Here is a 27,453-nt window from a genome sequence, read left to right on the forward strand (position 1 = left end):
GTTCCTGCAAGGCCCACTGCTCCGTCAACCGTGTCACAATTGGCAACACACGTTGCGTGGTTGTCATCATTTGCAGAGGGCAACTATTTAGAATATTTTGTGGCTGGCTCGGGTCACGAGGACTACCCCACTGCTCCTGGTGGGTCCGTGTGTTTCAGTGTAAACACACCAAAACGGAACAACGTGCCTGGCAGCACCCAGCGAAAAAAAAGCAGCCGATCTGGGTGTTTCCGAAGAACAAACCGATGGTAAATAATAAATGGAGGGGAGTGAAGAAAGCGGCATCCACTATGGACTACAGACATTGCTGGGTACTACATTGACCACAGTGCTTTACTGCTGCCACGCCCAGAGGGGCGGGACTCATCTACACCTGCAGAATGCTGCATAAAGACCCTGCTGCTTTCATTTCCCACCTACCAGCACCAAGCCATGACTAAGGGAGAACACTTTCCAGAAACGTGTAGGTCCAGATGGTGCGAAATTTGCTCGAAGGAACATGTGGTTCTGCTGCTGCTGTCCTGCCATTAAAAGGAAGAAACTTACGTTGCGTGGGTGTCCTCATTTGCAGAGCGCAACTATTTAGAATATTTTGTGGCCGGCTCAGGTCACGAGGACTACCCCACCGCTCCTGGCGGGTCCGTGTGTTTCACTGTAAACACACCAAAACGGAACAACGTGCCTGGCAGCACCCAGCGAAAAAAAAGCAGCCGATCTGGGTGTTTCCGAAGAACAACCCGATGGTAAATAATAAATGGAGGGGAGTGAAGAAAGCGGCATCCACTATGGACTACAGACATTGCTGGGTACTACATTGACCACAGTGCTTTACTGCTGCCACGCCCAGAGGGGCGGGACTCATCTACACCTGCAGAATGCTGCATAAAGACCCTGCTGCTTTCATTTCCCACCTACCAGCACCAAGCCATGACTAAGGGAGAACACTTTCCAGAAACGCATAGGCACAGATGGTGCAAAATTTGCTCGAAGGAACATGTGGTTCTGCTGCTGCTGTCCTGCCATTAAAAGGAAGAAACTTACGTTGCGTGGGTGTCCTCATTTGCAGAGCCAACTATTTAGAATATATATATATATATAGATATAGATATTACTCTCACTGATCTCCGGTAACGTCGGATATGCTGTCTGCGGGCGGTCCGAGCAGGGACACCGGAAGTCCCAGAAATTATTTCCACAGTCACCTTCGTTTTTTGGAACAGACTGCTCGGACACCTTCCTTGTGCAGGTAAAATATCGATTTATTGGCAACAACAACGCGTTTCGGCGATTAAGCCTTGATCACGCTAACAGTCTCATCAAACAAATGCCATTTTAAATCTACATGTACATACATAGACATAAACATAGGACTACTTTGTAGGTGCTGTAGAATGGCAATATTCGTGTCGGCCATTTTGAAATGTCAAAGGTTTAAGGTAGTACTATATGGACCAAATGGTCAATTCATAACGTTATATACACAATGCAAATACCAATATCTCTACCACCCATATTTACAAGACATGTTTGGTAACGGTCCAGGATGTTAAGAGTGAAACAATGTAGAAAAAGGTTGGTAAACCAATCGGTCTTGACATTCCCAAATGGCCGACACGATTAGTGTGATCAAGGCTTAATCGCCGAAACGCGTTGTTGTTGCCAATAAATCGATATTTTACCTGCACAAGGAAGGTGTCCGAGCAGTCTGTTCCAAAAAACGAAGGTGACTGCGGAAATCATATATATATATATATATATATATATATATATATATATATATATATATATATATATATATTATATCACAAAATCACAGTGTCGGCGAAGGCAATCCTGTCCCCACCGCAGCAACGTAGACACGGACCAGAAATTCGTGCAGAATATTTTATTTGTTGCAAACTGCTGCCATAACGATTCACCTCCTCTGAGGCTTGTTCACATGACAATGTGCTTCAGGTAAGCTGCAGTTTTAAAAGTGACAGTGTCAGAATTGAAAGTGCATCATGTGACAGCACTGATCATAGACATGAGCAAAATACTTTTGTTTAACATACCCCGTTTTGTATCTATGGCCTCCATTGATTGTTATGTCATTATCTGTTCGATAGCCCGAGTGTATATTAATTACCATTGTAATACCCTAATGCATGAACATATAAGAATAAATAATTAAATATATAAATATGACAATAGCAGTAAAATACTGGATCATAAAAACAGTTATTTAAAAAAGCATGTTAATAGAACACATTTTAAAAACTGATAGATCATTAGTGCAAAAAATGCAATTGTGCAAATTGAGCATGTCCACTGAAAGGCGGGTAATTTTATATGTTTGTCGGCCCATATGAGCCTCCCCTGTCCTCTCTGTGGAACTTTAGTGAATGTAGTACCTATTATTGCATTCTATAGGGCTATATATTTAAATTTTCAGGCTCTGTGTCCTGCATAAAGGTAAAGGAGACCAAGATGATTATAATGGAGTTTACCCCCCATAATTGTTGGTAAAATACCCTGCTTCATAAGTAGCGTCTCCAGCCGGATTCGTCTACTTTCCTGTGCCTATAATCTCAAATTCACACTGGGTGCTGTCAATTCCCATGTTGGTGTCAAGTACTAAAGCCTATGACTTGTATAATTGCCGGACATATTATATGTGTATGTATCAATAACGGGATAAATCCCTGGCTTGATTTTGTAGATCGTCATAGTGCTATGAAAGGTCAAGTCACCTGAAAAGGAATGACACCCGTTCGAGAAGGCTGAAGTGTGTGTTGTTTTAAACAACTGGGGTCTACTACAGTCTAATCTGTACTGTGCAAAAGTGCTCATAAAGTGCTAAGTGACAAACAAACTGGGACAAATCCAACATCCGTTAGATAAGCATCATAACTGATTCCATAACTGGGTCTCATGTCCCTGGACTACTGTATAATGTTATAACTATATCCTACTGTGAATGTAGGCTGTGAATATCTAGTACCCCAAAATGTAACATACGTATATACATTGTAAAAATATGAGACTGGATTTCAAAATCGCTTATATAATATCACATTGTTCAGGAAACAGCAGTGAAGAGTAATGCATCTGCCTTGCTCCTTTCACTTTACTAAAACACGCAAACTGCTGCATCTTTACATCAACAAACACCACAGCGTAAATGACTGGCTGGACTCTCTGCCGGACCGGCCTACATTGACTGATCCCACCGAGCACCCGGGTGGTGCCGAGGGTGGCGTGGAGAGCTGAACTTGTTATCTGGGCCCCTGATTCCGTATCATGTTATTTCTTCCTGGGTTCTGTACTTGAGCGCATCTTTTCTCTGTGTTCTCCTCTCCCCTTCTTTCTGTCGGGGTGGCGGGTGGGACAGAGCCTTTTCCTCCTCCGGGGTCTTTTTGTAGAACGGGGTTTTTTGGGCGACAGGCACACTGCATGTTGGGGTGGCTTCTTTGTCTACTGCAGGGGTGCAGGGTGGGGGGTGTTTCCTTGGGTGTTGGGGGGTGGGTTGTGTGGGGGTTTGTAGTTTGTGTTTTGTTTTTTCAAGGCGATTCTATTTTGATGATTGTATTTTCAGTGTCATGCTCATTGGGGGAGGGTTCCTACATTACTTCGTGGGATGGGGGGTAGCGGGTTGAGGTTTATTTCATGGAATGTCAATGGTCTAGGGGATCGTATAAAGCGGGGGGTGGTGTTGCGATGCCTGCGACGTTTGTCTCCCGATATTGTCTTTCTGCAGGAGACGCACCTAGTGGGCAATACTTGTCGCGTAATGAATAGGTGGGGCTATCGTCTTGTTGCGCACTCAGGATTTACAATGGGTTCCAGGGGGGTGGGCATCCTAGTCCGGGCTTCCCTTCCCCTTGCGATAGATGATGTGATCCTTGATGATCGGGGGCGCTATGCCCTCCTCGTGGGTCGATATGAGGGCAAGCCCATTTCCCTGTTTACCGTCTATGTGCCCCCTGGCTTGCAGACCTCTACCTTCTCTGATTTGGGCCGAGTTCTGTTGGGCCTCCCTGATGGTGCTCTCTTCATGGCTGGTGACTTTAATTCTGTGCTCTCTGGTCTCAGTGATCGTTACCCCCCTAGGGATACTCCTTCGACCCAATTATGGCTGGGTGGCTTTTTGGATACTTTTGGTTTGGTTGACTGCTGGAGACTTATGCACCCCACTCAACTTCAATATACTTTCCACTCTGGGGCCCATGGAAGCTTGTCTAGACTAGATTATTTCCTCATGCCAGCTGAACAGTCATCGGCTGTCCGCGAGATTAGGCACCTCCCCCGGGGCATCTCAGACCATTCTCCGCTCTGGCTCTGGTTTGATGTGGGGGTGGAGGCGGCGGGCCGGGTGGCTCCTATCAACCCTTGGTACCTGACCTCCCCTGAGACCCGTGGTCAATTGATTGCGTCCTTGGACAACTACTTTCTGGAGAACGAGGGGTCTGTCTCTTCTGCGGTGTCCCTATGGGAGGCTTTTAAGACTGTGATTCGTGGGCAGGCCCTGTCTCTCATTGCTGAAACCAAAAAGGCAAGGAATCGGGAGGTGGTGGAGCTTGAGAGGGAAATCCTTGAGATGGAGGCTGATCTGGAATCGAGTGTCACTCGTGACAAACTCCATGCCCTGGGTCTGAAGCAATTGGCCTATAAGTCTCTGGTCACAGATGCGGCCAAAATTATGTTTAGAGAACAACAGGGTCGTCTGTATGATGTGGGTGACAAAGCGGGGAAATTGCTTGCCTGGTTGGACAAGAAGGAGAGGGCGAATCGAGTGGTGCCTGTGATTCAGACTTTGAATGGTGTGAGAGTGACGGACCGGTTGAAATAGTGGAATGTTTTGCGGACTATTTTCGTGCGGTTTACTCCCCAGTGTCGGAAAGGGATGAAGACGACTCTCGCCTCTTGCTGCGCGACATTGCTTTGCCCTGCCTCTCCGATTTGGAGCGGTCCTCCATGGAGGCCCCGTTCTCTACGGACGAAATCGCGACTGCAATTCGCTCTCTCCGTTCGGGCAAGGCTTTGGGCCCGAACGGTTTGCAAATCGAGTTATACAAACTGCGTCCTGATAAGATTGCGCCCTATTTTCGGTCAATGTTTTCGGAGTCCCGGGAGCGGGGTGCTCTCCCTTATGACCAGCGCCTGGCTACGATTGTGGTAATTCCTAAAGATGGTAAGCCCCGGGATCTTTGTTCGTCTTACAGACCCATCTCCCTGTTAAATGTCGAGCCTAAGGTTCTTGCCAAACTTTTGGCTACTCGCCTCCTCACGGTTGTTAGTGACCTGATTCATCCGGACCAATCCGGATTTATCCCGCATCGTAACACAGCCCTTAATCTACGTCGCCTTCATGGAGCCATCGCGAGGGCGGGGCTTCTGACGGAGCCGGCCATTTTGGCCTCGTTGGACGCCTCGATGGCCTTCGACACAATAGAGTGGCCCTACCTTTGGGCGGCTCTTGAGAAGTTTGGTTTTGGCCCGGGGTTCATTGGATGGGTGAAGCTACTGTATACCGACCCCCTTGCACAGGTCGTGGTTAATGGTCGAGTGTCGGCTCCCTTTCCCCTTGGTAGGGGGACCAGACAGGGGTGCCCCTTGTCTCCACTTCTTTTTGCTCTCGCATTAGAGCCGCTAGCTGCGTGGATTCGCTGGGAGCCTTCCCTCAAGGGTATACGTTGGTCCCCAGATTTTGAGGACCGTGTTTCGCTTTATGCGGACGACATACTTCTTTATCTTACTTCCCCTCGTAAATCTTTGAATGTCTTATTTGACGTTCTAGCCTCGTTTGGTAAGAATTCTGGTTTGACTATAAACTGGTCTAAATCCTGTGTCTGTTATTTCGGGTGACCTGCCCACATTGCCGAATAGATTTCCCATCCAGGTTGTTCAGTCCGGTTTCAAATATTTGGGGGTTTTTATTACATTGGATTCGTCGCTCCGGTTTGAACGTAATCTCCTTCCCCCGCTTCATAGATTGCGGCTGGACGTGGCTCGCTGGCGTAAATTACCCTTGTCGCCGCTGGGCAGAGCTGCCCTTTTCAAGATGATGTCCTTACCGCGATTCCTTTACGCACTCCAGGATTCCTATGATGATATCCCCGCTACTTACTTCCGAGAGGTCGAGAGTCTACAACGGCAATTGATTTGGGACGGGCGCCCACGTATCGCACTTGCGAAGCTCACTATCCCTTGGTATGACGGGGGTATAGCACTTCCTGATATCAGGAGATATTATTGGGCTACGCAGCTGTCTGCCATTAACCACTCGATGTACTCCCCGGGTCCGGTTCCGGCCTTTGCGATGGACAGACTCCAACTGCCGGGTGGTAACTTTAATAGGGCGCTTTACTCTAGGTCGGCTGGGCTCCGCCTTACGGGAGCAACTAGGATTGCTGTTAGTGTGTGGCGCGCTGCGAATGTGAGCTTGGGGTGGGGTGACCGAGTGACGCTGGCTACTCCGCTTTTTGCATCTGAGCGTCTAGGATGTCTTTGGACTACGAAAGGGTTTGACCGTTGGGACATGATTGGAATCTGTAGAGTGGGTGATGTATGTGCGAATGGGGCAGTGAAGTCCTTCGATGCCCTTCGAAAGGATTATGACCTGAGTGATAGGGAATTTTTTAGATATTTACAAGTCCGTCATGCCCTCACTTCGGTTCTGGCCTCCGGTGACGCTGTCCCTGAGTCCTCCCCCCTCGAGGATCGTATCCTAGATGGCCATCTCCCTGATAGCACCATCTCCTTGATTTATAAGAAGCTGATTCACAATCGCGCTGACTTGCTCGGTTCGACTTAGAGAAGCGTGGGTCGGCGACGGGCTGGAATTAGATGATGAGGATTGGCAATCGGCGTTATCTTCTCCGAAAGAGGTTGCCATTCCTGCCCGTCTCCGTCTGGTTCAGCTCAAGATCCTCCACCGGGTCTATGTTACTGGTCCTCGTTTGGTTGCGATGGGTTTTTCCCCGGATGGCCTATGCAAGCGTGGGTGTGGGATGAGTGCTACGTTCCTTCACATTATTTGGGAGTGTCCTAGGGTGGCTGCCTATTGGACTGCGGTGCTTGCGGTGATGGCTGACGTGACTGGAATTGCACTGGTGCCGGAGGCCCGGAGATGCTTGTTGAATGTGTGGGAACCTACCGACTGTTCGAGGGCCCAATCCAGATGGGCGACCCTGGGGTATATGGTTGCGAAGCGAGACATAGCGCAACTTTGGGGCTCCCACAGGCCCCCCACTGTTTCTGTGTGGGAAGAAAACATGGATTGGTCTATGTTTCGTGAAAAAACCGTCTACACAGCTAGGGGCAGACCTAGGGCATGGACGAAGATCTGGTGTCAGTGGAACGCCTATCGCGGAGACATTTGTGCTCCTCCCCTGGTGGAAGCCCCTGATGTTCTCTTATCACCCTAGTTCGATGTTCCTGAAATTTCACGTACTGTTCTTTGGCTTGATTGACCTCCCCGCTGTCCCCCCGCCTTAATTGGTCCTACTGATTGTGCCTTCATGTTCCTGATTAGTGAGTTTCCCACCCCTCCAGGGCTGACTCTCGATGTATTACTCCTTCGCCTTGGTGTTTATGTTTGTTGTTTTGGTGTGCTTTAAAATAAGAAAATTGTCCTATCCTGTTCCATACTGTGGGCGACATTTTGTGTTCAGTTTGTGCCTGACCGCCGGAGTGGCGACCACTGTTTTCTCTCATATTATGCTCTGATCCTAGCGGCCGGCCCGTGCGGTTGTGGGCCCATCTCTGTACACATGTTTTTGTTGCTCAATAAAAGTTTTTACCAAAAAAAAAAAAAACACCACAGCTTGGGTTGCCGTGCCTATAATGTGACTAGAGACTGTGACTTGATGTAATATACTGGGGTTAGGATAGACATGTATGCAAATCCTCAGTGATTTTGAGGCCTCCTGGGCTTTTGGAGTCAAGCTGAAGGATGTATCGAGTTTCTAGTTTTCGCAACTTAGACTCCCTGTCCCCGCCCCTTCTGCTTGCATTGATTGCATCTATAACAAAGTATTTTAAGCCTGAATTGTCGCTGTTATGTTTCTCTTTAAAGTGCCTAGCTACCGGGTAGGTGTTATCATGGTTAGCTATGGCCCTGAGATGTTGTAAAATGCGTTTGTGCACAGCAAGTTTAGTACTGCCCACGGACTTCAATTCACATGGGAAGATGAGAATGTATACAGGGAATTCAGTCTTGCATGTCAATGCTTTATTAATCTGAAGTTCCTTGGGGCTGAATGCATCCTCATACACTTTGGTATTGATGCCATGAATACATGATTTGCATGTCTTACATCTGTAAAAACACCTGTTTGTCTGCAACCAAGAGGTTTTTTCGATTACCTCGGGGCTGGTGTTGACTAGACGGTCTTTCATAGACGGTGCTCTGCTATACGTTAGCGATGCTGTACGAGGTAGAGTAGGACCAATGACAGGGTCATTCAAAATTATTGACCAGTTGCGGTTAATAATTCTGTATACGTCAGCATGTAGTTTGTTGTAGCTGGTAATGTACCTGAAAGGGCCTGGTTGTTTCTTGGCTGAAATAGCCATTGTCCCCTCATTCTCCCAGTCCTTTGGTTCTTCCTGACTGTATGTGCTGAAGAGCTCGTGTCTGTCTAATGTCATGAATTTTGTAATGGCAGTATCAATGATGTTTTCAGAATAACCCCTCTCTAGAAATCTGGTTTTACAGTCACATTGTGCTTGCTTGAGATCATTGTTGTTGCTGCATACTCTCCTCAACCTCAGCATCTCCCTGTAGGGGATGCTGGATATTAAATGGGTTGGGTGCGCACTTGTGGCGTGGAGAATCGTATTCCCTGCAGTACTCTTGCAATACAATCGGGTTTCTATCATACCATTGTTGATAAAGACCTCAGTGTCTAGGAATGGGACTGATTGCTGGCTCATATTGGCAGTAAATTGCAGGTTGATCACATTGTTGTTAATATCCTGTAAAAATTTCTCAGCTTGTTCCCTTGTCCCCCTCCACACAACAAACAGGTCATCGATGTATCGCAACCATTTCACAATGTTTTCATCCCATATTTTCTTGTACTTGACTTTGAGGACCAGTTCTTCCCAGCTGCCCATGTGAAGACAGGCATAGCTTAGTGAAAAACTGGCCCCCATTGCCACACCCTGTAGTTGGCGATATAGTAAGTTGTTGTACATGAAAAAAATGTTGGTTAAACAATGTTCCAACATTTGAACAATAGTCTCGTTATGTTCCTTATGTTGTTCAGATCTCTGTGAGAGGTAATATTTGACTGCCTTTAAACCGTCCTTGTGCTTAATACTTGTATAAAGCGCAGAGACGTCTAACGTTAGCATCCAAAGGCCGTCTTCCCAAGTTATTTGTTGTACCTTCCAAAGGAAATCTCCTGTGTCCTGTACATAGGATTCAAGTACTTTGACATAAGGTTGCAAGAAATAGTCAATATAAATTGATGTCGTTTCTAGTATTCCTCCTCTGGCTGATATTATGGGTCTGCCAGGTGGTATGTCCTTGTTTTTATGAACTTTGGGGATAAAGTAAATTGTGGATGTGATCGGATTCTCATTTTTCAGATATTTGAATTCATTTTCGGCAAGGATTTTTTTGGCTCGCGATTTGGACAATTTGGAATGGTGCTCTTTGTGTGCCAACTTCATAATTGTTGCCGAGGTCCGCTCATAACACTGTCTATCATTCAATTGTGAAAATGCCTCCTTGTCATAGTTGGATCGAGGTAGCAGCACGATGTTTCCTCCCTTGTCACTTGCCCTAATTACTAAATCTTTGTTTTGACTCAATTTCGTGATAAGGGCCTCGTATTGTTGAGTTTGTTTGTCGTATTTCCGTATTTGATTTTGTACCTTTCTTTGAAGCTGTTTGAGTTGATGCGTTACATTATCATGGAATACATCTACTGTATCTCGAGGCATAATAGGATTAAATGTTGACACTGGCTTAAATGGTGTAATGTCTGGAAATTGAATTGTGTTCTGTTCTCCCACTGTTATTATGTTGTCTTTTCCATGTGGTACTGGGTATCCAGCACCTTCAGTTTTCCAAAGTTCAAACAGTTAGCTGGTGTCTGTTGCTTCCAAAGATGTTACCTCTTCCTGACTAAACACTGTATCAAGCGATTTCTTTTTGCTGTTTAGCATGAAATGCTTACGGAGTTTACATTTACGAATTGCTTTATAAACATCAAGTCTGGTTGTGGCATAATCAAAATTGTTTAATGGAGCATATTAGAGGTCAAGTTTTAGGATATTCTCTTCCTCTTGGGTTAGGGCAGTGTCTGTTAAATTGATAATAGTTTGATTGGTACTTGCAATTATTGCTGGTTGTTGGGTACCCACTTGCCTTTGCCTTTTCTGTTCTGAAACTGCGTGCCTCTTCCTCGTCCTGAGCCTCTGCCTCCTCTTGAAGTTCTGGAATTTACATTGTAATCTCTTTGTATCCTGGGCCGGAGCGTCTGCATGCGCTCGTGGCACAAAAACTTATCTCTTCACCAGGAGAGGGTGTGGTTAATTTGTCAGTTGCTTCTTAATTTCTCATTTCTGACTCAGAGTCGCTTCCACCAAACGAGCTCAAGTCAGACACTGATGTTTCGGCGGGGTCATTACTTTGGTTTGCCCTCCTTTGATGTAACGGAGTTTTTTTGACAGTAACCCGAAGGGCATCGTACCTTTTGGCAAAGGTGAAGATCTGGCCTAGAACGTAATCATTGCGATCTCTTTGGAATTTGTAGGTTTTTCGTTCCATGATCTTGGCTTCCTCTTTTTTTTAACTTTGCCGTCATTTCACTGGTTAGTTTAGTCTTTTCATCAGTCTGGTCATATTTGTCAAGTTCCTCATAAATATCAGCAATTTCCTTTAAAAGCTGCGCTCTATCAATATCCGCGTATTTAATGAGGATTAGTACCAGTCTGCGCGATGCCTCTAAGTTACTTTCTGCCCATTCCTTCATTAGTTCTGGATTGGGGTTTTCGTAGCTGGGTGCTGTCAGTATTCTTAAACCTCTCAGAATCCGGTTTACATCGATATAACTCTGGAGGGACTTAGACTACCACCATTTACTTTGTTCGCTCCGTAATTTCTTTTCAAGAAGCTTGTATTTGTCTTTTAATGTACTATTTTGGGGGTTGCTGGGTGTTGTAGTTGGATTCCGGATGTTGGTAGGAATCGGGAGGCTGTCCAAGAACATGATCATGGCGGCAGCCTCGCTTTCTTTCACATTGTCGGCGGACATGCTAATGCGCAACTTGAAATGTATTGTGTCACTGGACGTTAATGGTTGGGATTCCTAATGTTCAAAACCTACCAACCCGTCCATATATGGTGTGAACAAGGGCACTTGATGCTCGAAACGCATCAACAGGAAAGGTGGAAGGAACAATAAACATCTACTTGCCTGAGCTGCTGGGTCCCTTTTCACATTTCGCCTTCCTGGAAGTAATGGGAATTTGTTTTGTTGTTATATATATTCACTGAAAAAAACATAGGTTTCACACCAGTTATAGTTAGCTGGAAATTTTACTCGCATAAAACCATTGAAATTCCCACGTTATAGTTAGTTGGACTCACTATAACGTGCGCGTGCAATGCACTGCTGATGACGTCACATATTACATCACTCATGGCAAGGTCAGTGACATCACTCATGACATCACTGATGACACCATCCAGTGAATGTGTGTCTTTCTGACAAATAAGTATGTGTTATATATGTATATGTAAAAGTTGATGGAAGAATAAATGTTTAAATAAGTGTTTACATGGATGTTTTTTTTTTTATTGATTGGTTAACTGGCTTATTAAGTGTATCTTAGTGAATACATATATTAGTGAGTAATGTTTAAATATTTAAATATATGAATTAGTGTTTCACTTTGTGTATAAGTGGCTGCATGGGTTGGTGAGTAGCTACATGTGTATGTATATGGGTTATTAGATTTTTTTAATATCAATATGAGTGTCTATATGTTTGGTGGGGGTATTACTTAGAACATAGATGCATGAGTGACTGACTCTCTGTTGGTATGTGTTTTGAAGACAGCATATGTGCAGGACTGTATGGGTGGATGACTGTGTATATGTGTGTGTTACTGACTGAATGACTGTCTCACTAGTGTCTTTATCAGTAACTACATATGTTTTAATGTAGTATATGTGAGTATTGATGTATATAAGTGAGTATATGTGAGAGTAAGGGATTGTAAGAGTTCCTGTTTAAATAAATATGTGTTTCTATAAGTGATTGTCTAAGAGAGTAAGTATGTGTAAGGTTCCTTAGAAGTAAGGTGGTAGTGTGTGTATACCTGTATATGCAAATAAATGGATGTTCAATAGTTTATTTGCATGTGTGAATATGTGTGAGAGTATCTTTTGGATGACTGTCGGTGTGTAACAGGATGTATAGGTGTATCACTACATATGATGACTGAGTATACGTATGAGTGATTATATAGAACTGTTGGTGAATGAGTGGATGTGTATATAGATGGCGGAATTATTGAATTGGTTGTTGTAACTGGTATGGGTATCTCCATTTTTTTGAAAATTTTTGTTTCTATTTTTGAATATGTGTTTTAAGGCTTACATGACAGTGAAAGCAGGTCTGTCACTGTATCACAAGGCTGGTGTCATCAGTGATGTCATGAGTGATGTCACTGACCATGTCATGAGTGATGTAATATGTGACGTCATCAGCAGTGCATTGCACGCGCAAGTTATAGTGAGTCCAACTAACTATAACATGGGAATTTCAATGGTTTTATGCGAGTAAAATTTCCAGCTAACTATAACTGGTGTGAAACCTATGGTTTTTTCAGTGAATTTAATAGGTTTTTTAAATGCTAATTCCTAACTATAACTGGTGTGAAACCTATGTTTTTTTCAGTGAATTTCAATGGTTTTTTAATAGCAAATCTCTATAGGTATGAAAAGTAATATTTTTTATAATGAATTTTATATTGTATAATTATGTAATTTAAAAAAAAAAAAATTATTTTTTGCCCTGGGGCCCGTACCGGTGAACGCACGGGTAAGCGCAATGTTACGGCGCGCCCCGGGGCGCGTACCGCGGAGCATCCCATTAGCGCTATTCCCGCGAACGAAAACAACATCGTGACGTTTCGCTTAGCCGCGTGATGCGTCATATGACGCACTGCGTAAGCGCACCCGGAAGCACGCGAGCGCATACGATCGCGCAACGTCCTGACGCGCTTACGCTGCGCGCACCAGGGCACGTAGCGTAAGCGCGTCGGGTCATGTGATCTGAAAATAACACTTTTCATTGGTGCAGATCAGTTTTGGTTTCCAAATGATGAAAGCCCGGATCATGTGACTTGAAAATAACACTTTTCATTGGTTCCTAACTTTTTTTTTTTACAAAGACTGAAATCCCCACCCATTTCCTTCACTTCTTGTTTCACTTTTGTGAGTGCAAGACCTGCTTTTGGCACCTGTGTCATATTTACTTCTATTATCATGGCTGCAAGAGCATCCAGCAGCAGTGATGAGACTGAGGATTTCATTGATGAGGAGGTTCCTGAACGAACTGTGAAGGAACATTTCATTTGGAAATTTTTCAAAATTCCAGAGGGGGAAAAGAAGGTAAATGCTCCAAAGGTGGAGTGTCAAATGATCATGAATATATATGTTATATGTGGTACAATCCATTTTGTCTACCCCTGTGTGTGACCCCTTCCTGTTTTTTGTTTCCCTGACTTTTCACAGGTTTTTTCCAAAAGTGAAAAACGCACCTTTTTGCACGAGATCCTTATTTACGATCTCTAAATTGAACTAGGGCAGGACGCTCCTTAGCGCGGGCGGACCACCCAGTTCAAATCACCTACGGTCCTGACGAAAACCCTTGAATCCATGTATGGGTTGAAACATGTAGACCTTTTTAAACAATAATTTTGTATATTCACATTCACATAGCACACTTTCGCTATTTTTATATATTTTAACACAACTTTCTGACACCAAAGCCTTCCTAATTAGGCAAAGGTGCCACACTTGATTTTTACTAAGGGTTCAAGCGCTCAAGAATAAATACTTGAAGTGAGTAGTGTTGGCCCTTTTTAATACACATTTTTTGATAGTCTTGAACACATAAAAACGAAACCAGCTCCACTGTAATCAGGTGTCGCAGCACACCCCGTAGGCACTCGGCTTATGGGGTGGGACCCCAATGATGAAGCATGTCACCAACCAGGTTGGTGAGGGAGGGGTCTTCTATAAGGATATGCCTTATCCAGTAACAGGTTGGGGCAAAATTTGCTAACCAGAGCTCTTGTGCTCATTATTAGAGAGTTATTTTTCTCCCTACCCACGAGGGGTTACTCCTCTATTGTTTTTTCTAGATTAATTGGGGGACCAGGAGTTCCCACCTCACATAGTGCCTAGCATTATTATTATTTTTCCCTCTCTCTCTCCATTGTTGTAAAGATTTAGGCAGCGCGCAGCTGCGAGAGTTGGATAAAACACATAAGACACCACACTACATTTGCCAAACCCTTTGGCAATATGGCCGAAAACCAGGGTCTATCATATACCTCTGCAGAGGTCGATGAGATCATGAGTGACCTATCCGTGTTCGCAGATGCTAATATAGCACAAAGTATTTCAACAACAAAAGATTGGGAGAATCTTACAGAGATGAAAAGAAACAGAATCAGGACCATCTTGCATGGGACAATTCTAAAAGAATACTTGAGTAACAGTATGGCTCCTAAAGGGCTATTGGTTTCTAATGCACCACGCATTTTTCTTGAAGACGAAGCTTTTCGTAAGGACTGGGCGGCCATAGCATGGCACTGCACGCACGATTGGATCGTTTTGATATTAAAGACAGCCTTAAGACTGTCCGAAAAAATACAAGTCGAGATCCAGGTGACAGAAAGCCACATGAAAACTACGATTACAGGCTTTAAGAAAAAACTGGATGAATTAAACAAGGAAATGACAGACTATAAAGACAATTTGACCCAGCAAAAAGTACAAAAGTTCCAGAAGGATCTAAAGAAATTCTCTTATACCAAGGCATACCCATACTCTGACCCAGAGTTTACCCCTCAATCTAAAGGAGAAGATACCTCAGATGCCTCCAGTAATGCCTCAAGCAATACTTCTAATTCGAGTACAAATTCTGGAGGAAGCAATTCCAAACCAAGAGGGAGAGGACGGGGTAGAGGTCAAGGGAACTGGTCACATTACGCACCGGTACCAATGCAAGGACCACCTGATCCATACTACCACCCACAAAATATGCCAATGTATGGCTGGCAACCACCGTTCCAGCAGCCATTTTTTCAACCAAACCCATACACACCCCCTTTTTTATACCGGGGCGGAAGGGGAAGGGGAAAACGAAGAAATCGAAACCAGGGAGCACATGTACACTGGGCAGCGGAAGATCCGAGTGCGAATCAGAACAAGCCCAGACCGCAACAGGCAGGACCGAGCAACCGGAAAACCTAATAACCAACCTCGCAAGTAGACCACTGAGCACAGACGAAGAATCAGTTCTGAATAAAGGCTTAGGATTTGTCCCGACAGCGAATCTGGACAAATTCAGACTTCACTGTGAACTCTCCTCCTTTTTTAGAAAACTTAGACTAAAAGCTTTCTTCGAAAAAAGACCAATCTCTGAGGAGAATCCAGATCCTAACGAAACGGGTCTGAGAAACAAAGCCACTTTCACCCCTCCGCCACACTTGATACCTGTGGAAGTTTCCACTTTCGAGCAGGCAGTTTTCAATGAAATTGAGAACACTAAACCTAAGAAACAATTCATGAACCTGACCAATCAGGAAAGGGTCGCCCTCGAAACTCTGCGGAATTGTGAAACAATTGTAATAAAACCTGCGGACAAAGGTGGAGGAATTGTTGTGCAAGATCGCACAGCTTATCAAACCGAATGTCTGCGACTTCTAGCAGATGACAACAGTTATCGGAGACTACCAGTGGATCCCACAGAAGACTTGAAAAGCGAGATAACATCGCTAGTGGAATATGCAGAAACAGAGGGGTTCATATCGAAACAGGAGGCAAATTTCCTTTGCAAAAGCGAAGGCAAAATCCCCTACTTTTATACCCTCCCCAAGATACATAAAAACAGGACACCACCGCCAGGTAGACCAATCGTCTCTGGTTTGGGATCAGTCCTCGAACCACTGTCACAATTTTGTGACGTTTTTTTTCAAAGCCATGGTGCAAAGAACTAGCACATACCTACAGGACACAAAGAGTCTCTTACAAATCCTTGACCAACTCACTGTGGATAATGACACCATCCTGGTGAGTTTTGACATTGAGAGCCTGTACACCAGCATCCCTCAGGATGCAACGCTGGAAGTACTAGAAAGAGCTCTAGAGAAGGAAACATGGACATCAAGAACACCCAAAAACTTTATCCTCGAGTGTGCAAGGCTAGCACTAAAAAGGAATTATTTCGAGTTTGAAGGTCAAATATTCCTACAAACAGGTGGGACATCCATGGGCAGTTCTTTTGCTCCAAGCATAGCGGGTTTGTATGTATTTGACTTTGAAGAGAAATACATCCTCAGCGATACAAACCCCTATAGCTCTAATCTCCTGATATGGCGTAGGTACATCGACGATGTGCTAACCATTTGGAAAGGCTCAGAGGAGTCACTAACCTCTTTCTTCAACTGGATAAACACTCGAGACAATCACCTAAAGTTCACATATGAAAAAAACAGTGACACCCTGGTCTTCCTAGACGTAAAAATCACAAAAAAAGATGGGAAATTGACTACTATTACCCATTATAAACCTACTGCCAAAAATAACCTCCTCCGTTTTGAAAGCTTTCACCCCAGACCCCTACGCGAAAATTTACCATACGGGCAATACCTTAGAATCCGTAGGAATTGTAGTGAACTAAATGACTACAAGAGCCAAGCCAAAGACCTTTCTCAGAAACTTCAAAACAGAGGTTACCCAAACAGAATCCTCCAGAAAAGCCAGAAGCGAGCTCGTAATCAGCCTCGCGCAGCGCTCTTGGAACCAAAAGAAAGGGTCCCGGAAGAGATACCTTTGACGTGTGTTACAACATATAACACTATATCCAATGACGTATCAAGAATAATAAAAAAACACTGGAACATTCTGAACACAGGCAATCTAAGATGGAACAAACCTTTATTCTCTTTCAAAAGAGCACGAAGCATAAAAGATGCAGTAGTCAATACCAGACCCCTAGCGTTACACCCTAGAAAAGAAACACAAACTAATCTCTGGGGTCTACCTAAGGTAACTGGTCACTATAAATGCGGAAGTTGCAGTGTCTGCCCCTTCATCACAAATACAAAAACACTACTGTTGGAACCCAACAAAGTGTGGACAATAAGAGGGCAGACTAACTGCAATAGCGAGAATGTCATCTACAGATTGACATGTCCATGCGACTTGCATTATATAGGAATGACCAGTAGAAAAATAAAACTTCGCATCGGAGAGCACAGGAGCACCATCAGGTGCAAAAAGACAAATACAAAGCTTACTGAACATTTTTTATCGGTAGGTCACACTGCTGATGACATAAAATGGACAATAATTGAACAAGTACAACCTGGTACAAACCTAGACAAACGCCTATACGAGAAGGAACAGAGATGGGTCTACAGACTTTCCACGCACAAAACCGGCTTAAACGATAATATCCCGTGGAGCAATGTATTGACATAAGAGAGCATGTTGGAATCCAGACCCACCACATGGAGTTATCCTATGCCTGTTCCGGTTTACAAAAGCCTCCAAACGGCAACTTTGCCTGTTTTCCAATGCCCTGAAAGTATTCTCTGTACACTTAACACCTTGTAAATATTCCCCATTCACATCTATGCTTTTGCTCATAAACACGTTAAAAATACCCTAGAACTATGACTCAGCTAAGCGAGCGCTGTCCGCCTTAGAGCATTACAACCGTTACCATGGCGAAGTAAACATTGCTTTACTTGGGGTTGTCCTACAACAGTGTTCACTGAACACTGTGATTGGCCACCTCCGGATCACGTGCTCACCACACGTGACCCGGCCACGCCCAACGAGGAAGTGTTCACATTACCGGCAAACAGACACCGGAGACACTCCACGGGGCACGCCGAGCAAGAACCAAGTAGGTTAATCGGTCTGATGAACAGAAGCGACAAGTAAGTACACTTGAAGGATCGCTATGCGGGAACGATCACCCGTAATTTTGCTTGGGGCAATATTCGACTGTCAAAGCGCTTTTGCCAAAGCGCTAACACTGGATTCTTGTTGTTGTTTTTAATCTACAGGAGACGGAATCCTGTCAACTTGGTTACGCTGGTGCCTATGAAGCGAGACTTTCGCTTCCAAGCGTAAGCACAATCTAGCCGCCCCAATACTATTGAGACGGTTTTTCTCACGACTGCTCACATCTATTTGGCAGCCGATCACAGCGCAGCACGCTAATAGGTCACTCTCCCATTTATCGACCCCTGTTTTTCACGTATTACAGACGCCAAACCATATCGACACCCCTCATTTGGCGGCTGCCCTTTGATTGAAAGGCACCTCCCGGCATTTTATCACTATATTTCTGTTGCCACCCACGCAATAGATATGTTCTAATCACAATAGTGATATGCTGGTATGATTCCACACGTGGATATTATGATTGTCCTAATGATCATGAATATATATGTTATATGTGGTACAATCCATTTTGTCTACCCCTGTGTGTGACCCCTTCCTGTTTTTTGTTTCCCTGTCTTTTCACAGGTTTTTTCCAAAAGTGAAAAACGCACCTTTTTGCACGAGATCCTTATTTACGATCTCTAAATTGAACTAGGGCAGGACGCTCCTTAGCGCGGGCGGACCACCCAGTTCAAATCACCTACGGTCCTGACGAAAACCCTTGAATCCATGTATGGGTTGAAACATGTAGACCTTTTTAAACAATAATTTTGTATATTCACATTCACATAGCACACTTTCGCTATTTTTATATATTTTAACACGACTTTCTGACACCAAAGCCTTCCTAATTAGGCAAAGGTGCCACACTTGATTTTTACTAAGGGTTCAAGCGCTCAAGAATAAATACTTGAAGTGAGTAGTGTTGGCCCTTTTTAATACACATTTTTTGATAGTCTTGAACACATAAAAACGAAACCAGCTCCACTGTAATCAGGTGTCGCAGCACACCCCGTAGGCACTCGGCTTATGGGGTGGGACCCCAATGATGAAGCATGTCACCAACCAGGTTGGTGAGTGAGGGGTCTTCTATAAGGATATGCCTTATCCAGTAACAGGTTGGGGCAAAATTTGCTAACCAGAGCTCTTGTGCTCATTATTAGAGAGTTATTTTTCTCCCTACCCACGAGGGGTTACTCCTCTATTGTTTTTTCTAGATTAATTGGGGGACCAGGAGTTCCCACCTCACATAGTGCCTAGCATTATTATTTTTCCCTCTCTCTCTCCATTGTTGTAAAAAAAAAGGAGTGTCAAATATGCCACACCATCTTATCGAGAGGAAATCCCAGAAAAAAATACAGCTTCGGGAACTGGACGATGATACGCCACGTGTCAAGGACACATCCCCAGAACTATGCACGGGAGAGTGTCAGGGCTCTGGCACGAGAGGCTCCCAGGGATGGTGGCTCTACTTCTACCGGTGGAGCAACACCTTCTGTGCGTCGGCGTGAGCAGGAGATGATACCAAATATTCAGCCTGCTTTTAATCAGGCTATATTAAAATGCCGAAAATGTGACCATCTTCTTTGCTATGGGGAGCAAAGTGTCACACTCATGGTTCGAGCTCTCGAGAACCACCGCTGCCATCCCCAGGCCTAATTTTTTTTTTGGGCTCCTGTTGAGCTGTTTCCAGTTCCCTGTTTTTGTTTTTGTTAAAAAAAAGAAGAAAAACAAAAGTTTCTTTTCGGAGCTACCTCCAATTCTCATCAAAGAGCTGTGTTCTTAAAAAAATGAAAAAGAACTCCCTCCAATGTATTAAAAAATGCTACATTTGTAAAGAAGTCTGTCATTGTTTTTTCTCCAGGGTACGCTCCCCGGTACGCGCACCGGGGTGCGTCCCGCTCCCCTCGTGAAAATCGAAATTTTTTAATTTTTTTTTATGCGTCGGGGCCCTTTTATGACCCCCACATCAAACCTAGGTGGTATGGGGGGGTCTACCCTGCCCCTTTTTGGTCATTTCCCCCTTTGTTTTTTGCCACCTCTTCTGTCTCGATCCTACCGAGACACAAGATGGCGGCCGCTGCGGATTGTTTCAAATGTTTACAGACACCCGAGAGCCAATCAGCTTTCCGTGCGCAAGTCGCTTAGCGCGCCCGGTGCGCTCCCCGGTACGCGTACCGGGGCGCGCTTATAGATATATATATTTTTTTTAAACTCAAATTACTCGAAATCCTCTGGAGCACATATCTTGAGACATAGCAAAGGCACATCGGGCTACCAGTCCCTACAATTTTGCCAAGTTTGGTGAAAATCCATTCAGCCGTTCGAGCTAAAAGGGAGTTTGACCGCCCTATGGAAATTAACATGGGGAAAACACGTTTTGGGACCCCCCTTTTATCTCGGCCCCCGATTGACGAATCCCCCCCAAACTTTCAGAAAAGGAGCAGAGAGCCGCGAGGCAAAGTTGAGGAAAAATTCAGGCAGATTCCTCATCCGGCGCCAAAGTTATTCCCAATAGAATGTTGCGATTTCCCTATGGAAAACAATAGTAGGTAATATATATATATATATATATATATATATATATATATATATATATATATATATATATATATATATATATATATATATATATATATATATATACACATTACCTACTGGCGGTCGCCAGTAGGTATATATAGTTAGGACCTAGTTTCCATAGGAAATCCGCAACATTCTATTGGGAATAACTTTGGCGCCGGTTGATGAATCATCGCGAATTTCTCAAAGAAGATGGCCCGCTCCGCTCCACTCCTTTCCTGAAAGTTTTGGGGGGATTCGTCAAGTGGGGGCTGAGAAAAAAGGGGGGTCCCAAAACGTGTTTTACCCATGTTATTTTCCATAGGACGATTAGACACGGCTACAGCCCGAACGGCTGAACGGAATTACTAGAAATTTGGCAAAATTGTAGAGTCTGATTCGCAGATCACGCTTTTGCTTAAATGGTGTAAATCCCTCCAGTAGTTCCTGAGAAAATTAAAAGGAAAAAAATGTATATATCTGGGCGGAGCCTTAACCACACATCTCATCGTGAGATTTGATTGGCTGTCAGCACTTCATCCAAGAAGTGTTGGCAGCCATCTTGGGACCAATATACACGATAGCACCTGATTAAAAAGCATTGCAGTTAATAGAAGGTTTTAGGACTTTAGTTACATTATAAACCATTTGTTGATGGTTCCATACTCATTTTAGGAATTGTGGTGTGTTCTAAGGTGATTTTACCATGTGAAAAAGCCTTCTGCTGGGATATCATGAATCATGTTTGAAAGAAAACTATTATCTCATGCTTTTCCCACAGTGGTTTGGAAGGGGATCTATAAGCTAAACTGAAAGCATATTTTCTGTAAATTCACATTATCTTTCTCAGTCATGTGAGAATGAAGTCTGACATTCTCATTAAAACATGTACATCCAACAAGGACAGAGACTGTCAGTTGATTCCTTTGTGTTCTACTGCAGCCTCCTAGAGTGTTCTAAAGAACAACTAGAGCGCTAACAGTCCTACTTATTACAAAGGTATGGCACACCTGAAGACATCTTGATTGGAATAAAGTGGTAACTCTTAAAACATTTAATTTAAAAAGGAACAAAATGAGGGGGTATATTTTGCCATAGAAAGTATGATTAGTGCTGCAGAAAGAAAAATTAGGGCACATTTTGAGTGACTTCTCAAATCCTCTTCTATTTCATTAAAACATTCTGACATGCAGTCTCCCAAGATGGCTACCAGAGACAAAAGAGCCCAAATGTAGCCCAAATATCACCCAAATATCACCCAGATGTAGCCCTAGTATAGCCCAATGACAGAATGTCCCAGAGTGTTCTAAAGAACAACTAGAGCGCTAACAATCTTACTTATGACAAACGTATGGCACACCAGAAGCCATCTTGATTGGAATGAAGTGGTAAGTCTGAAAACATTTAAATTAAAAAGGAACAAAATGAGGGGGTTCATTTTGCCATAGATATTATGATTAGTGCTTCAGAAAGAAAAATTAGGGCACATTTTGAGTGACTTCTCAAATCCTCTACCATACCAGCAGCAGACTTCCCTGGTGAGCAGTAGCTTTACTACAGTGATCTAATGAGCAACTAGAGTGCTAACATTCAGAATTTATGGCAAATGTGTGACACATCTGAATGCCTTCTTGATGGAACCAAAGTAAACAAGCATTGAAAATGCAATAGATCTCGCCCTCGTTTAAGTTAAAGCCATTCTGTTTGTAATTAGGTGGCTTTTTAGCTTTGCTTTTATTATTGTTTTTCAAACTTTCATGTAAATAACATGCATATGTATGCATATATGTATATGTATGCATGCATTTATATTTGTATTTATATAGATATGCAGATTATATATGTTTATATATGTATGTATACATATATATACACATACATATATATAAATGCATATGCATATATATATGTGTATATGTGTGCGTGTAGAGAGAGGTAGAGAGGTAGAGGTGTAGAGGTAGAGAGGTAGAGGTAGAGAGGTAGAGGTAGAGAGGTAGAGACTAGTAGAGAGAAGTAGAGAGAGGTAGAGAAGTAGAGAGTGAGTAATAGAGAGTAGAGAGTGAGTAGTAGAGAGTAGTAGGGAGTAGTAGAGAGAGTAGCAGAGAGTGAGTAGTAGAGTGAATAGTAGAGTGAGTAGTAGAGAGTAGTAGAGAGTAGTAGTAGAGTGAGTAGTAGAGAGCAGTAGGGAGTGAGTAGTAGAGAGTAGTAAAGAGTGAGTAGTAGATAATAGTAGAGAGTGAGTAGTAGAGAGTGAGTAGTAGAGAGTAGTAGAGAGTGAGTAGTAGAGTGAGTAGTAGAGGGTAGTAGAGAGAGTAGTAGAGAGTTAGTAGCAGAGAGTAGTAGAGAGAGAGTAGTAGAGTGAGTAGTAGAGAGTGAGTAGTAGAGAGTGAGAAGTAGAGAGTGAGTAGTAGAGAGTGAGTAGTAAAGAGTGAGTAGTAGAGAGAGAGTAGTAGAGAGTGAGTAGTAGAGAGTAGAGAGTAGTAGAGAGTGAGTAATAGAGAGCAGTAGATAGTGAGTAGTAGGGAGTGAGTAGTACAGAGAGAGTCGTAGAGAGTAGTAGAGAATGAGTAGTAGAGAGTGAGTATTAGAGAGTAGTAGAGAGTGAGTAGTAGAGAGTAGTGGAGAATATTCCAAAGTTTGGCACAGCACCACTTGCCCAACAAGTCCAATCAAATCATATCACTTAGAGTCCTTATTGAAGCGCTGAATCTTGGTGTATATTCAAATGCTTTTATTTTCCTTAAGTTTATGTACCACAGCCAGCCGACGTGTTTCGTTCTGTACAACAGAACTTCTTCAGGGCGTTCTTACTTCCTTCAAGTTATGTCGCTATCCTGTTGTCATATAACTAGATATTTCTTCCAAATGTTACACGAGACGTAAGTACATTCTTATTCAAAGTGACTAGGTATCAATTTTACCCACACAATTCGGGCAGACTTGAGTAATTTATAGCATCCTCAAAGTCAGTCTTTCAAAAATTCCAAAGTATAGGACATGATAATCCAAATCCAAATGTTTCTCAAGAAAAGTCATTTTCAATCGTTCGGAATATCGGCATTTGGGCAGATATGACCCACGGACACGGTTTATGACTTTTCTTGAGAAACATTTGGATTTGGATTATCATGTCCTATACTTTGGAATTTTTGAAAGACTGACTTTGAGGATGCTATAAATTACTCAAGTCCATGGATGCTGCTGGGAACGCCCCCAGCAACACCCATTGCACACCCCTTTAACGCAGGACACTGCGTTAAAGGGACTGATATTAATCAGGCAGGATTACGCCACAAAAAGTGGCTTAGTCCTGCCTGATAAATATCACTCAGTCTTCTGCGCCACCGGAACGTCACAAAAAGTGCATCATTCATGACATGGTCAGTGACATCACTGATGACATCACTGATGACATCTCAAATGACATCACTGATGACATCACTGATGACATCATCCATGTGACAATCAAATACACCTCATCACACACTAGTATAATCTTTCATCACTCACTGTAAAATAGAAAGTGCCATATTTGAAACCATTGACACACCAATAGAAATTTCTAAACACCCACTCAGTTATTCATAGAACTATACACACATCTAAACTCTTACCTATAGATTCAGTGTTATATGCAGTGAATAATCAACAGAACACTATCAAATATACTTATACGCCTATTTCAACATTACACACCAGCACACATTGTATTCACTTATAAAGACATCCTTCTGACTTATGCAAACAATTGATTATACTTACATTTACTCACCTACACACTTATACAAACACCACTTCATCTATTTATATAGATAGTAACTCACACTTAGTGTGTTATAAAATCACTACTACAAGTATACAGTGATCCATATAGTGACACCTACAATCATTAAGTCTTAGACACACTTAATTAGATATAACTGTCACATACACTGCCTTTTATTTCAAGTTTAATGGAGATGTACCATTGAGAGAAATATTTCATCACCACCACACCCATAAACATATACACTCACTGAAACAACTGTTATAACATGTAGTCTTAACCTCATATACCTACTGAATGAACTATTCACACATTTTTTGGCAATCACACACCCCCCACCAAACCACATAGACATTCATTTACCCATACAAATACTCAGTTAAGAAACCAATAACAAATATAGTCTTTAACATAGCAATTAAGACAAAGCAATAAAGATTTTCACACAGTTTAGTAAATACACATTATATATAGTGAGACTCTACAAATTAGTCAAGGAAACAATCAATGACACTGTTACTAAATCCACCATCCACACATTTATATTTATATATCCACTCATTCTTCAATGCAAAGTAGTGTATTTATAATACATATTTAAATATCAAAGCAAACCACATTCACTGGATGATGTCATCAGTGATGTCATTTGAGATGTCATCAGTGATGTCATCAGTGATGTCTCTGACCATGTCATGAATGATGTAATATGTGACATCATCAGCAGTGGATTGCGGGCGCGCAAGTTATAGTGAGTACAATTAACTACAACGGGGGAAGTTCAATGGTTTTGTATGAGTAAAAGGTCCAGCTAACTATAATATATATATATTTATATATACGTGCGCGGACCTTCGCGGGCGCGAGCTGCATGCTGATTGGCTGCCAATGTCTGTCAACACTCCAAAACATAAATTGGTGGCAGCCATCTTGTGCCTCGGTAGACTGAGGCACAAGAAAGCAGAAAAACAAACGTGTAGAACTCAAAAAGGGGGCATGGTAGAAGCACCCTGACCCCCTAGGCCTGCTCAGGAGGTCCCACTAGGACCCCCCAAGGCAAAAAAAAAATAATGTTTTTTTCAAAAAATCGCGTGGTGCGCGTACCGTGCGCGCACGGGTCCGCGTACGTACGCGTACGGTATGCGGACGGTGCGCGTACCTTTCTGAGAAAGCTGCATGCTTATTGGCTGTCAACACTCCAAACGAGGAAGTGTTGGCAGCCATCTTGTGATCATTAGACTGAGGCAAAAGAAAGCAGAAAAACAAATGTGTAGAACACTAAAACGGGGCAGGGTAGAAACACCCTGACCCCCTAGGCCTGCTAAGGTGGTCCCACAAGGACCCCCAAGGCCAAATATATTTTTTTTAAACCCGGTATATTTTTAAAACAATTACCCCCCAGGGGGACCAAATCGCGGGGGCATAGTGATAAAGAAGTGTAAGGGGTGCCCAATCCCCCCCACACTGCCCCGGGGACTGCCGCCCTCCGGGGCAAAGCAACACAGCCCCCTGGCGCATACTGGAGGCTCCTGGTGGGCTAGTTGGCCCCCAGGGACCCCCAGTATGCAAGGGGAATTAGCTCCCCCTCTGCAAACGCGCCAGTGGGCTGCGTTGCAGAGAGGTGTAAAAAGGGGCATAGCCTCATTACACCTCTGTGCAATGCAGCCCCCTGGCGCATACTGGAGGTTCCAGGTGGGCTAGTTGGCCCCCAGGGACCCCCAGTATGCAAGGGGAATTAGTTCCCCTCTTCAAACATGCACGGGGGCTTTGTTGCTGAGAGGTGTAAAAAGGGGCATAGCCTCATTACACCTCTCTGCAATGCAGCCCCCTGGCGCATACTGGAGGATCCTGGTGGGCTAGTTGGCCCCCAGGGACCCCCAGTATGCAAGGGGAATTAGTTCCCCCTCTGCAAACGCGCCAGGGGGCTGGGTTGCAGAGAGGTGTAACAAGGGGCATAGCCTCATTACACCTCTGTGCAATGCAGCCCCCTGGCGCATACTGGAGGTACCAGGTGGGCTAGTTGGCCCCCAGGGGCCCCAAGTATGCAAGGGGAATTAGTACCCCCTCTTCAAACATGCACGGGGGCTGCGTTGCAGAGAGGTGTAAAAAAGGGTGTGGCCTCATTACACCTCTCTGCAATGCAGCCCCCTGGCGCATACTGCAGGTTCACAGTGGGCTAGTTGGCCCCAAGGGACCCCCCAGTATGCAAGGGGAATTAGTTCCCCCTCTGAAAACACGCCCGGGGGCTGCGTTGCAGAGAGGTGTAAAAAGGGGAGTGGCTTCATTACACCTCTCTGCAATGCAGTCCCCTGGCGCATACTGGAGATTCCTGGTGGGCTTTCAGGTCTTATATAGTTAGGAATTAGCATTAAAAAAAACTTTGAACACCCGCGTAGCTAGGGGGGGGCGAGGGGGGCGGTCCGCCCCAGGCGGCACTATTTGGGGGCGGCCGCCGCGCGGCACTTTCAGCCTTTATAATGTATTTAGACACTTCCTGGCACTACTTTCAATTACTACTGTAGTGTCCGTGTCTCCAAATACATTATAAAAGCCGCCGCGTTGGGCCGCAGAAAGCACACATACTTGTTAAGCGTGGTCCCAGGGCCGTCAATCTTGTTGCGCGCCAAAGCGCTACTAATGACGGCCCTGGGCATACTTGGCCAGCCCTCGCGCTGAAATGTAGCACGGCAGCAATGACGCGTCATCACGCCTCGCCTCTCGTGAGCGCAACTGCGCACTTCCCTCAGCACGACTATCACTGGAGGCGAGCGGTTAACAGAAACTTGCACCTTTGCAGCCTGGGGGGTAAATGTTATGAGGCGGCCGGCAATCCCGAATTGTCACAGTAGCTGCCTAATTGAGCCTGCAGCCACTGCCTTGAGACACGGTGTGTAAAGCAATGCTTGGAGTGTCTGGTTTCACGCGGACA

The sequence above is a fragment of the Lissotriton helveticus genome, chromosome 6 (genome assembly GCF_964261635.1).
Source record: "Lissotriton helveticus chromosome 6, aLisHel1.1, whole genome shotgun sequence".
Taxonomy (NCBI): domain Eukaryota; kingdom Metazoa; phylum Chordata; class Amphibia; order Caudata; family Salamandridae; genus Lissotriton; species Lissotriton helveticus.